This window comes from Spinacia oleracea, chromosome 6 (assembly GCF_020520425.1).
Source record: "Spinacia oleracea cultivar Varoflay chromosome 6, BTI_SOV_V1, whole genome shotgun sequence".
Classification (NCBI taxonomy): domain Eukaryota; kingdom Viridiplantae; phylum Streptophyta; class Magnoliopsida; order Caryophyllales; family Amaranthaceae; genus Spinacia; species Spinacia oleracea.
In genome coordinates this window covers 122,734,028-122,747,692 of record NC_079492.1, presented here as the reverse complement: position 1 = coordinate 122,747,692, position 13,665 = coordinate 122,734,028, and the positions used below count along the sequence as shown (strand labels likewise).

Sequence of the window (13,665 nt, the reverse complement as noted above, 5' to 3'; positions counted from 1 at the left end):
GGTGAGTGTAAATGAATACGTGAAGACATGTTTCTCAGGTGATACAAGGATGACCCCTGCTCCCGCACCATCTTGTCGAGCTGCTCCGTCGAAGTACATTTCCCATGGAGGTAAGACATCAATGTAGAATACTTCTTCTCCAGGTAGATCATCAGGAAGCTCCCAATGTGATGGAATCGGATGTGCAGCTAGGAAATAGGCCAAAGCTTGTCCCTTGATCGCCTTTTGAGGTACGTACACAACATCATGTTGACTTATGAGCATAGCCCATTTAGCAAGTCTTCTGGATAGTACTGGTCTTGATAGTATGTACTTTATGGGGTCAGCTTTGGAGATCACCTTCACCGTATGTGCCTGCATGTAATGCTTAAACTTTTGGATTGCAAAGATCAAAGCTAGACACACTTTCTCAATAGGCGAATAATTCAATTCCGCGCCAACCAACGTACGATTGAGGTAGTAAAGAGCAGCTTCCTTTCCGTCATCATTCTCTTGAGCACACAATGCCCCCAACGACCTTTCATGAGCAGAGATGTAGAGGATAAGTGGCTTCCCTTGAACCGGTGCCCCCAAGACAGGTGGAGTTGAGAGGTACTGCTTGATGCTTTCAAAAGCTTTGCGACATGAATCGTCCCATTCAAATGGAGCGCCCTTCTTCATAAGATGGCTGAAAGGATGACATCGTCCTGCAAGATTCGAAATGAAGCGTCGGATATATGCAAGTCTCCCTTGTAATCCGCGTAATTCTTTGAGGTTCTTCGGCTCGGGCATATTCTGGATTGCTGTAATTTTTGAATGGTCAACTTCAATTCCTCTATGTCTCACAACAAATCCTAGGAACTTTCCAGAGGTTACGCCGAATGCACACTTCAAGGGATTCATCTTCAATTGATACCTACGCAACTTCTCAAATACCTCACGGAGATGAAGCAAATGATCGTTCCTCTTCTTTGATTTGACGACAAGATCATCGACATAACATTCAACGGTCTTATGCATCATGTCCTCGAAGATTTTCTGCATTGCTCTTTGATAAGTTGCGCCTGCATTTTTCAAACCAAACGGCATCACCTTGTAGCAAAAGATGCCCTTTGGTGTACGGAACGTCGTTGCTTCTTGATCTTCGGGCGCCATGAGGATCTGATTATATCCCGCCGTACAATCCATGAAGGATAATGCTTCATGTCCGGTCGTTGCATCAATCATTATCTCGGTGACAGGCAAAGGAAAATCATCCTTAGGACACGCTTCATTCAGATTTCTGAAATCTACACAAACACGCAACTGGCCATTTTTCTTCCTCACAGGGACAATGTTTGCAATCCAAGTAGGATACTTTACTTCACGAATGAAGCCATCGTCGATGAGTTTGTTGACTTCAGCTTCAATTTCTGGAATTAATTCAGGTCGGAATCGTCTTTGAGGTTTCTTCTTTGCTGAGACTCCTTTCCTTACTGCTAAACGATGGACCGCTACTTTGGGGTCAAGACCCGGCATTTCCCTGTAACTCCAGGCGAAAACATCTTTGTACTCGGTGAGTAGTTCGAAGTATCCCTTCTCTTCTTCCTGAGTGAGCAGAGCACTAACATAGATTGGACGCGGATCATCTTGGGTGCCGAGATTCAACTCCTTTAGTTCATCAATTGTGGTCTCAACTCCATCATCAAGAGTTTTTGGTGCTTCTGTTGTTTCCATCTCCTCCTCCAAGTCTACATCCTCATAAGCGGTGATATGATAGGAGGTGGCCTCCATATCTTCTACGACATCACGTTTCTGGCTTGTGGGGCTCTTTTGATTGGTAAGAACCATGGTGTGGCCTTTTACACAGAGAGAATCCCCTGTCTTTACTTCCAGTACCGCCAAGCGTTTCATTCGAGAAGGTACGTTGCTTCTGACATCGTTTTCCAGCTCGAACTTGTCTCTTGTTTTTTATGCAGTGTTTTTCGGCCTCCACTGCGGCTTGAGCGAAACGTCCTTCTTCCCAAGACGACTGAAGAATTCCTTCTTAGGATTCTGTGACAGACAATTGGTGGGTTTGCCAGTGACTTTTCCCAATCTTGTGAAGACATCCTTTGCATTCGGGCTCTTATGTGCTTTCCCGGACTGATCTCCCAATCTATCAAAGACTTGGTGTTGGAGAGTTTACCGGACCGTCGAGCCTATCAAAGACGGAGGACCGTGCTTTAGCTGAAGACGGATGTATCCTATCAAAAACTGATTCTTTCTGGACTGGCTCAAAATTCTCATCCACACTTTCTTCAATTTCCTGAACTCCAATGTACTGTGATGCTTGCATTGACCTCCGTCGTCCTGAGATGACAATTGGCTTAGACTCCTTGAATCCCAAACCAACCTTTTTCACCCAAACACGTTCACCTTGTTGCTGAAGTTTTTGCTGAGTTTTATTGAGGCCGTATGACTTATCTTCAACGAGCTTTCCCATGGGTTCTGGGTTAGAGAAATCATAACCAGAATTTTCCATTAACTTGTATGCAACTGGATCGAAGCCATCTTTTCTTGAGCTAGGTGTTTCTGGCGACTTCGTGGAGTTTGGAGTAGGAGAAGTCAATATCTTCGGGTCACTGATCTTATGGACCGGCAATGTCATGCTTTTATCAAATTCTTGGGCATGTCCTTGACCTCCTTTGAAGTTGTTTCTGCTCCACAATTCATAAACGGAGACTGACCTTCTTTGCGACGCGACATGGGGATGTAACGTAGCACTGGCACTGCTGCTCTAGGATTTTCTTCAACTCTTTGCGAAAGAATCTCCTTGCTTTTCTTCTCATCAACTGTTTCATGTGACGGCTCCAGAACGTTCCTTGAAGGCTTCTCTTCTGTAACCGTTGATTGCAACTTCTTCGGCATGACTTTTCCAATCGATGCAATTTCCGTGGGCATTACTTCAACAGGCTCTCCTTGGCTGGCATAGAATTTCGCATCGGCAAAATGAGACTCTGCTTCAGAGAATGGCTTCACGTCCGCATTCACCTTTCTTTCACCATTTCTGTAATATTTGAAGCATTGATGCAAGGTTGAGGCTACTACTCCATTTTCGTGCATCCAAGGTCGGCCTAGCAATAGGCGATATGAAGTATTCGAATCAATGACATGAAAAATTGTTGTTGCAGTCATTTCTCCGATAGTCAGATCAACTCTTATCATACCGATAGCTCGTTGCCCTCCTAGATTGAATCCTTGGATCATCAATCGACTTTCGGTCAACTCACTTTCGATGATTCCCAACTTCGTCATGGTGGACTTCGGCATTATGTTCACTGCGGAACCTCCGTCTACCAAGATGCGGTTGATCTTTTTCTTGCGGATGTATCCACATACAAAGAGAGGTCTGTTGTGAGGCTTTGAACCCAACATAAGGTATTCGTCTGTGAATGCCAAGGCCGCACTGCATGCAGCACAACGCTCAAGGTGATTTTCGTAGATCCCTTGCTCAATATTTTCCTTTGACGTATATTGCGTCGGATTTTCTATGGCACGTGCAAGGGCGAACCTCATTTCTTCGGGAAGGGATAAAGCTTGGCGCCAACCCATTCGAGAAGGGACTGTACCTAACAACGCCAGGATCTTTGCATCTCTTTCAGGGTCTCTTTCATGGTTTAGCCCTTCAGAGACTTGACTTTTCTCTTCTTTCTTTTCTTCTTCCGCCACGCTACAGGTCACTGTGTTGACAGAAACTTCGCCGAGGGATTCCTGCGGAAAGAAATCATTTAATGTGATATGCTTTCGTACCTCCTTTGTGGGAAAACTGTCGCGCGGGGTGCTCTTCTTCTTCACGAGACCTTTATTTCTCGTGACATGCGAACTTTTGGATTTGTTTCTTTTCTGGTGTTGCTTTTGACGAAGAGGAGGTTGCTCTTCTAGCTTCGTTTGCTTTCTCTTCTTCCTTCTCGTCACTAATGTCCATCCTTCCTCATCCTCCTTGCGAGGTAGAGGGGTGGACGCAGAATTCTTGACGGGATCTATTATCAAAATGGGATCCAAACTTCCAAATTGGATGACTGAAGCATGATGGGACTCCGCCGCTTCATCCAGATCTAGCACAATCCTCCCTTCTGTTGCAAGTTGCATGATTATGTCCTTGAGAGTGATGCACTTTTCGATAGGATGGCTCACTATTCGATGGTAAGGGCAAAAGTTTGGGTCAGATGTCCTTCCCATTTGATCAGGGCGCTTGGACTCAGGCAAGCTTATGACCTTCTTCTCCAACAAATCGTCCAACATGCCGGCCAAGTCTGAATCCGGAAATGGATACTTCTTTGCTTGGAGTTCTTTAAGCGTTGGCTTATCTCTCCGAGCATCCTTTGTAAATGGCCCTTTCTTCTGTTCAGTTTTAGGCTTCGCAGAAATTTTTACAGGGGCAGAGCTAGTGGCAACGGCAAATGACTCCTTGGTTGAATCTTTCACATATTTCTCAGGCTTCTTGAAGTCCTTCTTTTCCTTCTTGAAACTTGAAGAACTTCCTCCACGATTATTGGTGATACTGATCTCCATGTCATGAGCACGGGTAGCCAAATCTTGAAAGGATCTTGGTTTTATGCCCTGCAAAATGTATAGCAAATCCCAGTTCATACCTTGGATGCACATTGCAATAGCAGAGGTCTCCGTCAGACGGTCCTTGCATTCCAGGCTTAGAGTACGCCACCGGTTGATGTAATCTACAACAGGCTCATTCTCCCACTGTGTCGTCTTTGTCAATTCAATCATGCTGACGACACGTCGTGTACTGTAGAACCTGGCCTTGAATTCTTCCTCCATTTCTGCCCAACTGTCGATGGCTTCTGCAGGAAGGTCCGTGTACCAGTCGAATGCCGTGTCCTTTAGAGAACGGACGAACTGTTTGACGAGTAAATCCCCCGATGTGCCAGCGTTGTTGCACGTTTCGATGAAGTGGGCTACATGCTGCTTGGGGTTCTCCTTTCCGTCAAACTGCTGGAACTTCGGAGGTTGATAACCGAAGGGCATCCTTAAGTGATCGATTATCTTCGTGTACGACTTCTCATATAGATGACTAGGGCCGGAGCTTCCGACGATATGATTCTTCACCGCATTCGTTATCATGTCCTGGATCTTTTTCATGGTGAATGTGTCGTCGGGTTTTTCACCCTTTGTGGTAGATTTTGAAGTCGTACTCCCTTCAGAGTTGTCGTTCTCTTTGTCCGCGCTCTCTTCCTGTTTCTTGAGCTTTTTGGTTAAGGAGGAAATCCTCTCATTCTGCTTCTTGATTTCCTCGTCTTTCTCCTCGCCATCCTTCATGAGCTTCATGATCATGCCCTTCATTTCGGCAAGCTGCTCCTCAACGGTCTTTGATTCGATCGCCATCACCTCCGCAATGTCGGTTTGTAGGGACTGGACCGATTCTTCACAATCTGATACTTTGAGGGGTGACGTTGGAGAAGACCCGGTACTACTCTTTGCATCGCTTTCTACATAGAAAGGATCGAACAAAGGACTAGTATGGATGACCAGCCTGTCAGGCTTTTGGTGAGGACGCATATCTTCTTCACCGGGCATAAGGAATCGTGCACCTTCAGCAGGAAAGGACCCGAAAACAGGGATGTTGCGGGACTTGCGGTAATACGGATTCGGGGACACGTCGGAGGAAGCACGGACATGGCTCTTTCTCCTTGTTTTGGTGGTGATAGGAGCCGAACGCAGACTCGAAGCAGCCTCATTCAGATCAGCATTCTTCATTCCTCTGGTGCGTATACCCTCGTCACGCCCTTTCATCATCTCAGCCAATTCTGCCGCCCTTTGTTTCACTATAGCGGCCTTCTCAGCATCGGACATGGAAACAGTTTGTTGAGCAGTCATCTTCGTTGGTGGATTGATTTTTTTTTTGTAGAGAAGGAGATGAGTGGTAGAGTCGTCCCACCGAGCGTGCCAATTTGTAAAAACAAATTTACGAGTCTGCAAAAATAACAGAATCAAAATAATGTGAAAAAAATATTTTGTATTGATTTTTGTATTTGGGTACAATCTCTAATGTTTATCCACTGATTCGATCTCTACAACAGCAAGAACTTGTTTTGTCGGACGTCTTGAGCGAGGGCCACCGGGCTTGATCTCTTTCAATGACGTAGTATGGAGGTAGAACGGCGTTTGTGCTTGATGTTCTTCTTCCACCGAGATTTGATGTCGACTTGTATGCTTGGAAGCAGTCTTAGGGTTTTTATGGAGGGTTTTTATGGAGAGTAGTGTGTTTTCTGAATATTACGTTCAGTCTGCCAAATGACTTAGAGAGAACTTTTTTATATCCTCCTCTTAGGTTTAGGGTTTTCCTAATTCTTATAAATGGGCCTCTTTTCTTTAACCCATTTAGATAACCCACTTCTATTACATAAACGTCATTTAATTAAAATGGGCCTATTTGATTTATAACCCAAATTAAACAATTTATCTGACATTTAAATAATAGAAGTCAATATTTGACTTTTTCGGGACAAAAAATGATGACATGGCATTTACCAAATTTTTAATGCCTACACACATAATTTGGTATGAGAATTAACAACCAAATTAAACTAGAGACATTCATTTCTCCCTCAGATAAAAAATTCTGGGTTTAATTTCGAGAATTTTATCAAGAAAATACAGATTTCCCAACACATTAGATTGAACCCAGTACATCATGTAATGCTAAAAAAGGAAACAAAGTTAAACAAATACAGAGCCGAAATTCAAGTTTATTTAGAGAAGATTTCGTACCTCTTGATTTCGAATTGAATCAGCCGAAAAGAAGAATTGATGAAAAGAAGGGGAAACTTTTCAAGTTTTCAATGGAACTTTTTTTTGGGGATTTCAAACCTTAGAGAGAGAGTGGCAGACCAAGTTGAAGAGAAAGAACGAGAGAGAGAGCTGGCTTTGGGTTTGTTTATTTGATACTACGGAGTACTTCATAATTATTACCAATTTGCCATTACTAATAATAAAAAAAAAAAACTGACTTTGGATTTGTTTATTATACGTTTTTTTCATGAATACCCCCGACTTTTTACGGAATGCACCAAATATCCTTTATGTTTACAAAAAAACATAATATACCCTTATTTATACTTAAGTGCACCAAGTACCAGTTTTTTTAATGGTATGTTACTATGTTAGTACTCCTTTAAGTCATGTTTATAAATCACCAAATACACATATTAGTGAACTTATTGCACTATATACCCCTATTTTAAACTTGTTGTACCAAATAACCATTTGAGTTTTCCTCAAGTCTTATATGAGACCAGCCACACCATCAACTTGATGGTGTGACATGTTCACACTTATAAATAAACCCACTGCGTTTAAAGGCATAAAACAAAGTAACATCGGCATAGAAAATAAAGTAACATGAGTATAGAAAATAAAGTAACATCAAAATAGGAAATAAAGTAACATCAGTATATACAAGGAAACTCTAACATGAAATTGAAGAAAACGCAATAAAACAAAAAAAGTAACTGCGAATACAAGAGTAACATCAGCATCGAAATTTAAGTAAAACCAATTTATACAAGGAACCTCTAACATGAAGTTGAAGAAAATGCAATAACTCAAAGTAACATCAGCATAAAAGATCAAGTAACACCAGTCTATACAAGGAACCTCTAACATGAAATTCAAGAAAATGTAGTAAACACAAGAAAATAACAACGAATACAACGTACAAGTAACATCATCATAAAAAGTCAAGTAACACCGGTCTATACAAGGAATCTCTTACATGAAACTTCAATAAAACAAAAAAATAACCGAGAATACAAGGTATAAGTAACATCAGCATAGTAATTCAAGTAACGCCAGTTTATACAAGGAACCTCTAACATAAAATTGAAGAAAATGCAATAACTAAAAGTAACATCAGCATAAAAGATCAAGTAACACGGTCTATACAAGGAACCTCGAACATGAAATTCAAGAAAATGTAGTAAACACAAGAAAATAACAGCGGATATAACGTACAAGTAACATCATCATAGAAAGTCAAGTAACACTAGTCTATACACACTAGTAGAAAAACATTTATTTGCGGCTATTAATGTGAGGCGTTTTTCTATAGACGCCGCAATTTAAATCGTGTATTAATATTTTAATGTATAGGAGTATTGATCTGCGGCGTAGATTTGGGTGAAATCGCCTCGAACAAATAACAACCATTTGTCAGCGGCGTTAATATCTAAACGCCTTAAACTAATTAGGGAATATTTCCCAAAAAACTCACGCCTATCCGTTCATTCATTTCCAACATTTTCAAAACCCTGGCTTCTCCACAACCTCAACTCCATTAGCCCCTTCTCCATTGCAGATCCTCTCCTCTCAAAACTACAAGTGATAATTGATCAAGTTCTCACTCTCGTAAAGTTCAATATCACGCCTTTCCCTTCCATTATTTTCCTTACATCAATTTACTTATGCTATTTCTCTCCCCTGAGTCTCCTCGTTCTTCAATGGCGGCGATCCTAGCTTGTTCATAATTTTCTGGTGGTATGTTTGTCTCTCCTATTAGATCCCCGATCTTAATTTTTTGTTTTTAATAATTTGTTTCGTTCAAATTAATTTCATGAACTTTCCTTCTTTATTCGATTATTTGACTCTAATTATTTGAGTTTTTTTCCAACCATTATTGTCGATAATTTTGAAGTTTGCCATAACCACAATATGGATCTGTATTAGTTATAAGATATTAATTTTTTGGGGGTTTTATTGGTTGATTCTTATTTTTTCGTGGGTTATGTTTGATTTTTGGAATTAGGTATTTTATGTGAAGGTAATCAATCTAGCGCTTGGAGTGAGGAGTGAGGAATGCGGACTGCACTGTTGCCGGGGGTTCTGACGTTGTGAGTGAACGAGAAGAAGGCAGTTCCAATATCAAGGTGCAAATTTAAACTTAATGAGGTGTATTTTATTGGTTTATGTTTGTATCTAATTGTGATGTAAATAGATCTGTGTTTTATGTGTGTAGGAAATTAATTCGACAGTATTGATTGATCTGGAGTAGGATAACAATTTTCAAAAGAATTTATTGAGGCCATGGCCTCTTTTAACAAGGTAATCTATCCTCTTCACTGCAGTCTGATATAGTAGAAATATTGTATATGGTTCTTTAACTAATTACATGTGAAAATGTGGTCTAGAAACCTCTGATTACGGCTCTCTCTAACCCTACAACACAATCAGAATGTATTGCCGAAGATGCTTATACATGGACTAAGGTAACAAATTGTGTAGGGACTTTAAGGATTTGAGTAAATATCCATATATTTGTCTATAATCTAAATAGCTTCCTTGTTATTTCTTAATGAAAGGGTCGGCTCTTCTTCGAGTATGTTCTTCTATCTTTTTGGGTAAAAAGTATGTTATGTATGATTATATAGATTTCATGGCTCATTGTAGTTTACATTTCGATTCCTGATATTTGTGATTGAATTCAGTTTTGCTTGATCTAGTTTGAGTTAGTTGACATGAATTTGTGATTGGTAATTTTAACCCTTGATTTTTTTTGGTTAGTGGAGCTTCAATAATAGAAACTTTTGAGCGGATTATGCTTTTTATTTTGATTGAATGGATTGAAATAACATCTCGATTTTGCTGCCAGAGTGTCCCTTATGGACTTTCTTTTTTGTGCCCTTAGTTTCTAATTCTTAATCTCTATGGAAATTAGGTTTTTTTTTCCTTCGTTGTTGTTTAATTTCTCTGCTTATTTTCATTGATTCACTATTTATGTTAACTCATTTTATTACTCTTGTTGTTGTACAAAAATAGTTAGCTTGGAGAGTCCCATGTAATAGTAATGTTGGTGATATCTCTCTTAACACAGGGTGTACTACACAAAGTTTTGAGCTACAGTGCTTAATGCACAAATCAGGAGTCTACAAGACCAACTGAACAGAATCGATAAATCATTGAGAAGTAGCTCAACATCTGAAACTCTTTTCAACTCCAGTGTGGCAAAATAATCTAAACCACCAATCCCTTCATTTTTCCAGCTTCTATCTTGTTATTTTTCCAACATCTGAAACTCTTTTCAACTCCAGTGTGGTGAGGCGGTTTGTAATTGTACCAGCAATAAAGTCTCAGTCTATCTGTTTTTGCATTATTTTTTTTGCTAGGTTGTATTGAGCTCGAGTTTCACGCTCTTCCCATGTTGTTTGTCAGTCATACTTTGAACTCTCATGTAGGATCTATGTTTTTCTTTTAGTTAGATGCTTACTTTTTTTTTTTGCAGGTCTTCCTTCTCTGATTGCAGTTCCTCAAGGGTGTAAAACATCCAAGTGTCTTGTTAGGTAAGCTAGTTATGTATGTCCGACAAATATGCGGAGTGCTTTGTAGTTTATGAATTGAAGCTTCAATATTCAAGTTAATTGGAGTTGCTTAGAGATATATGCCTAGCATTTGTAATGTTTTTCCATTTGATTATGAGCTTGTTGTACAAGTAGGTATGAAGGAGATCTCTCGGTTGATGCAGTAACAGATTGGTTTGCAATAACGATACTGAGGTTACCTCGCATTCCTTATTACACAAAGGACACATTGGTACGTTGATCTTCTTTCGTTGTAATAGATGCTCGACACTCCTCAGGCTTCTCTGATTAGATTATTTTTATTATAAGACCACCTAAAAGATTTCCAGATTGACACTAAATGCCTCACTATCCATCAACTAGTCCACTGATAAAAAAACGTTGTGATATGCATTGACATTGACAGTGCCTTTTAATATCAAGTCTCGCTTGGAACTTCATGCCATCTAATGTTGGTGATTGTTCCTTATATGCATGGTCTTATTAAAGTCTCATTCACTTCTCTTAGAAAAGAACCTCAAAAAATAACAACATTGTTTTATTCTCAAGGATTATGAAGCTCGTTCCATTTATTGATTTATTCTATTCTTGGCACCATAAAAATTAAATATATTATTCTTAGGTTATAATCGTTGTTCTTTTAAGTGTTGTCAAGCTATGGAGTATGACATCTTTTATTTTTATTTAATAAAATGGTATTGCAGATTTGCAGAGAGCAAGAGCAAGAGCAGTTGGTAAATCTCGTCATCCCATATATAAATCATACCATCCAGATAGATGATAAAGCACTCCAAGAAAAACAAGGTCAAAATAACGACTCTTATGGGAAAGCAAATGTAAGGCTAGTTTCCGATACCGCGGCCTCCCGCTCTAACTTCTATCCAAATACCGTATGAAGCTGAAGAACAACATAGAGTATTTCTGTTGAGTAAATTCTTAGTGAATATATGATTTCAACAAAACAAGGAGATGAATTTGCCATTTTTTTTTGTACGTACATAGATTAGGTTTATTTTAGTTGTAATATTCTTTCTGTTTTCAAAAGAATTGGAATATGTATTACATACACTACTACAAAATTAGTCAAAGAGACCCTAAATAAAAGACCTTATAGTTGAGATAACAGGTCTCTTCAATATTTGAGATCTAATATTAGAGATGACGGGTCTCTAATATATACCTGGCCCCACGTACGCCACTAAGTCTTTAGGGAAGAGACCTCTTATGTTAGCCAGGGGTCTCTAGTTGTACAGTGGGCCCCTATATCACACTACAATCGAAAGGGTAGAGACCCGTCACGTGACTCCACGGGTCTCTATTTTTCTCCCCACCAAACGCCAGAATAAAAAGATAATAAACTACATTAAATGTCATTCTCTCCTTCCTCTTTCCTCCGATGCTCTAGCTTACCATTATCTCCTTCTTTTATCTTTCTAGATCTATTCTCCTAAAGTAGTCGGCGGTGGTGGTTTAGAATCAAGTCTGTAGATTTCTTATTTTTACGAATTCTTTTTCCTTAGAGTTGCGATTCCTGCAAAGATTCGGGAATTTCGGAGTTTAGGGTTTGAATTGCAAATGATGTCTTTCAGGATTCATGTAGAAGAGGGTAGTTGTCGACTCGACACAAGCCTCCACTGTTGTGAAGAAGCTTCTCACTAGGAAAATCGATTTGGTTGTTTCTTGCCGAGAAGAAACTACTGGAGCAGTAGCAACATAATTTCAAACTTGTAAACCCTAACCAATTTCCTTTATTTCTACCCATTCAGGTAACTTTCTCATCGAATTTATTGACATCCCTTCCAATTTCATTATGTGAATATATTTTGCATCAAAGCTTCGCAATAATTCATCGAGTATGTGTTTCACAAAGCATCGCCATGTTAATCTCTTTTTTATCGATTTTTTCCCGATTTTTAGAATTTATTTTTGTCGAGTGTTCTGAATTTCTTCCATATTTTTGTAGATTTGATGTATATTGCTTCATTTCTTCCTTGATTCGATCTCACTTCGAGTATTAACGCCATTGGAGAATTTCCGTAAGCTAGGTTACACTTATTTGATTAATTTATGTGTTTTATTTTAAGACTTTGTTGTTGACTTAAAGTTTGGATTTTAGTTTCGTGTTTTTGTTAATTATCTTTAGTAGAGTAGAAATGTGCGGAAGTGTATAGATTTAGAACAAAGATGACAAAATTTCAATTGCATTAAACTGGGTTGGGAGGATAAGATACACGACCTCACTTTTCTTGTTGACAGACCATGTCATATACAAACTCTACATGAACCAATTGGTGTGGCAGGGGAGTTCCATGGAACTTTTCCCTTCTAACGTTTGCTTGGAAATTTGGACCTGTGTTAGCATGTGGTAACACAATTTTTATAATTAAAGATAGTAGAACATACTCCTTTGTCAGCCCTTTATGTTGCTAATTTATGTCATGAGGTACTTGATTATGTTTGCTTGTGGTTACTGTCCGAGAGAGAAATGTAAATACTGAAAGAGAGATTTCAAGAAAATGATAATCGATCGATATATCAACTAGCCTTAGACACGAAATACCTTGTCTGTCTTTTTATTTATAATTTTATTCTCAGACAAAAAAACCTTAGGATTTCCATTACCGAATGTTATGTACATGGTGACTACTTTGACAAATGCAGGCAGCAGCTGAAGAAAAGTTCAAACTGTGCGTTAACGCTTATAAATCATTGTGCAGTGCAGTGCCTAAAATATGAAGCAGGAAAAACACTTCAAAATCTTCAGTCATGCAGGTTGTTTTTTAGTTATTTTAGTTATTATTTACTGTAATTTATATGACCTTTGTTTAAAAAAAGGGGGGGGGGGGGGGGTTCTAGATTTATATTTAGTTGTTGTCAAAACTAAAACCCCATTATACATTATTTTCTGTCATTGTATTATAAAAAAGATATTTTGAACAATTTATTTAAGTAAAGTAATTTTCATATGTATATCTCGATAAACTAGTTAATATTTTTCCGCCAAACTCGAATGTCACCTATAAATTTTAATTGGACTATTTTATTTTAACATACTAATTTAAGTGATTTAAAATGAATTGACCACATTTTGGTTTCATTTTTTTGAGAGAATGCTGTATTCATTTCTTTGTGCTTTACTTCCGCATGTTAGATACCATACTGGATACTGTTGTGCTTTCATTCATCCCTTGTTGAATTGTAAAGTGGTAATATATATATATATATATATATATATATATATATATATATATATATATATATATATATATATATATATATATATATATATATATATATATATATATATATATATATATATATATATATATATATATATATACTTTTTTGATAGTAAAGT

At 38.6% G+C, this 13,665-nt stretch overlaps 1 long non-coding RNA gene across 1 annotated transcript; it reads left to right on the top strand.

Moving 5' to 3' along the window:
• The first annotated feature begins 10,133 nt into the window (after nucleotides 1-10,133).
• On the top strand, nucleotides 10,134-11,341 carry LOC130462402 (uncharacterized). Its single transcript, XR_008922508.1, has 3 exons — nucleotides 10,134-10,289; nucleotides 10,443-10,539; nucleotides 11,012-11,341. It is a non-coding gene; the product is annotated as an uncharacterized lncRNA (long non-coding RNA).
• Nucleotides 11,342-13,665: the final 2,324 nt, after the last annotated feature.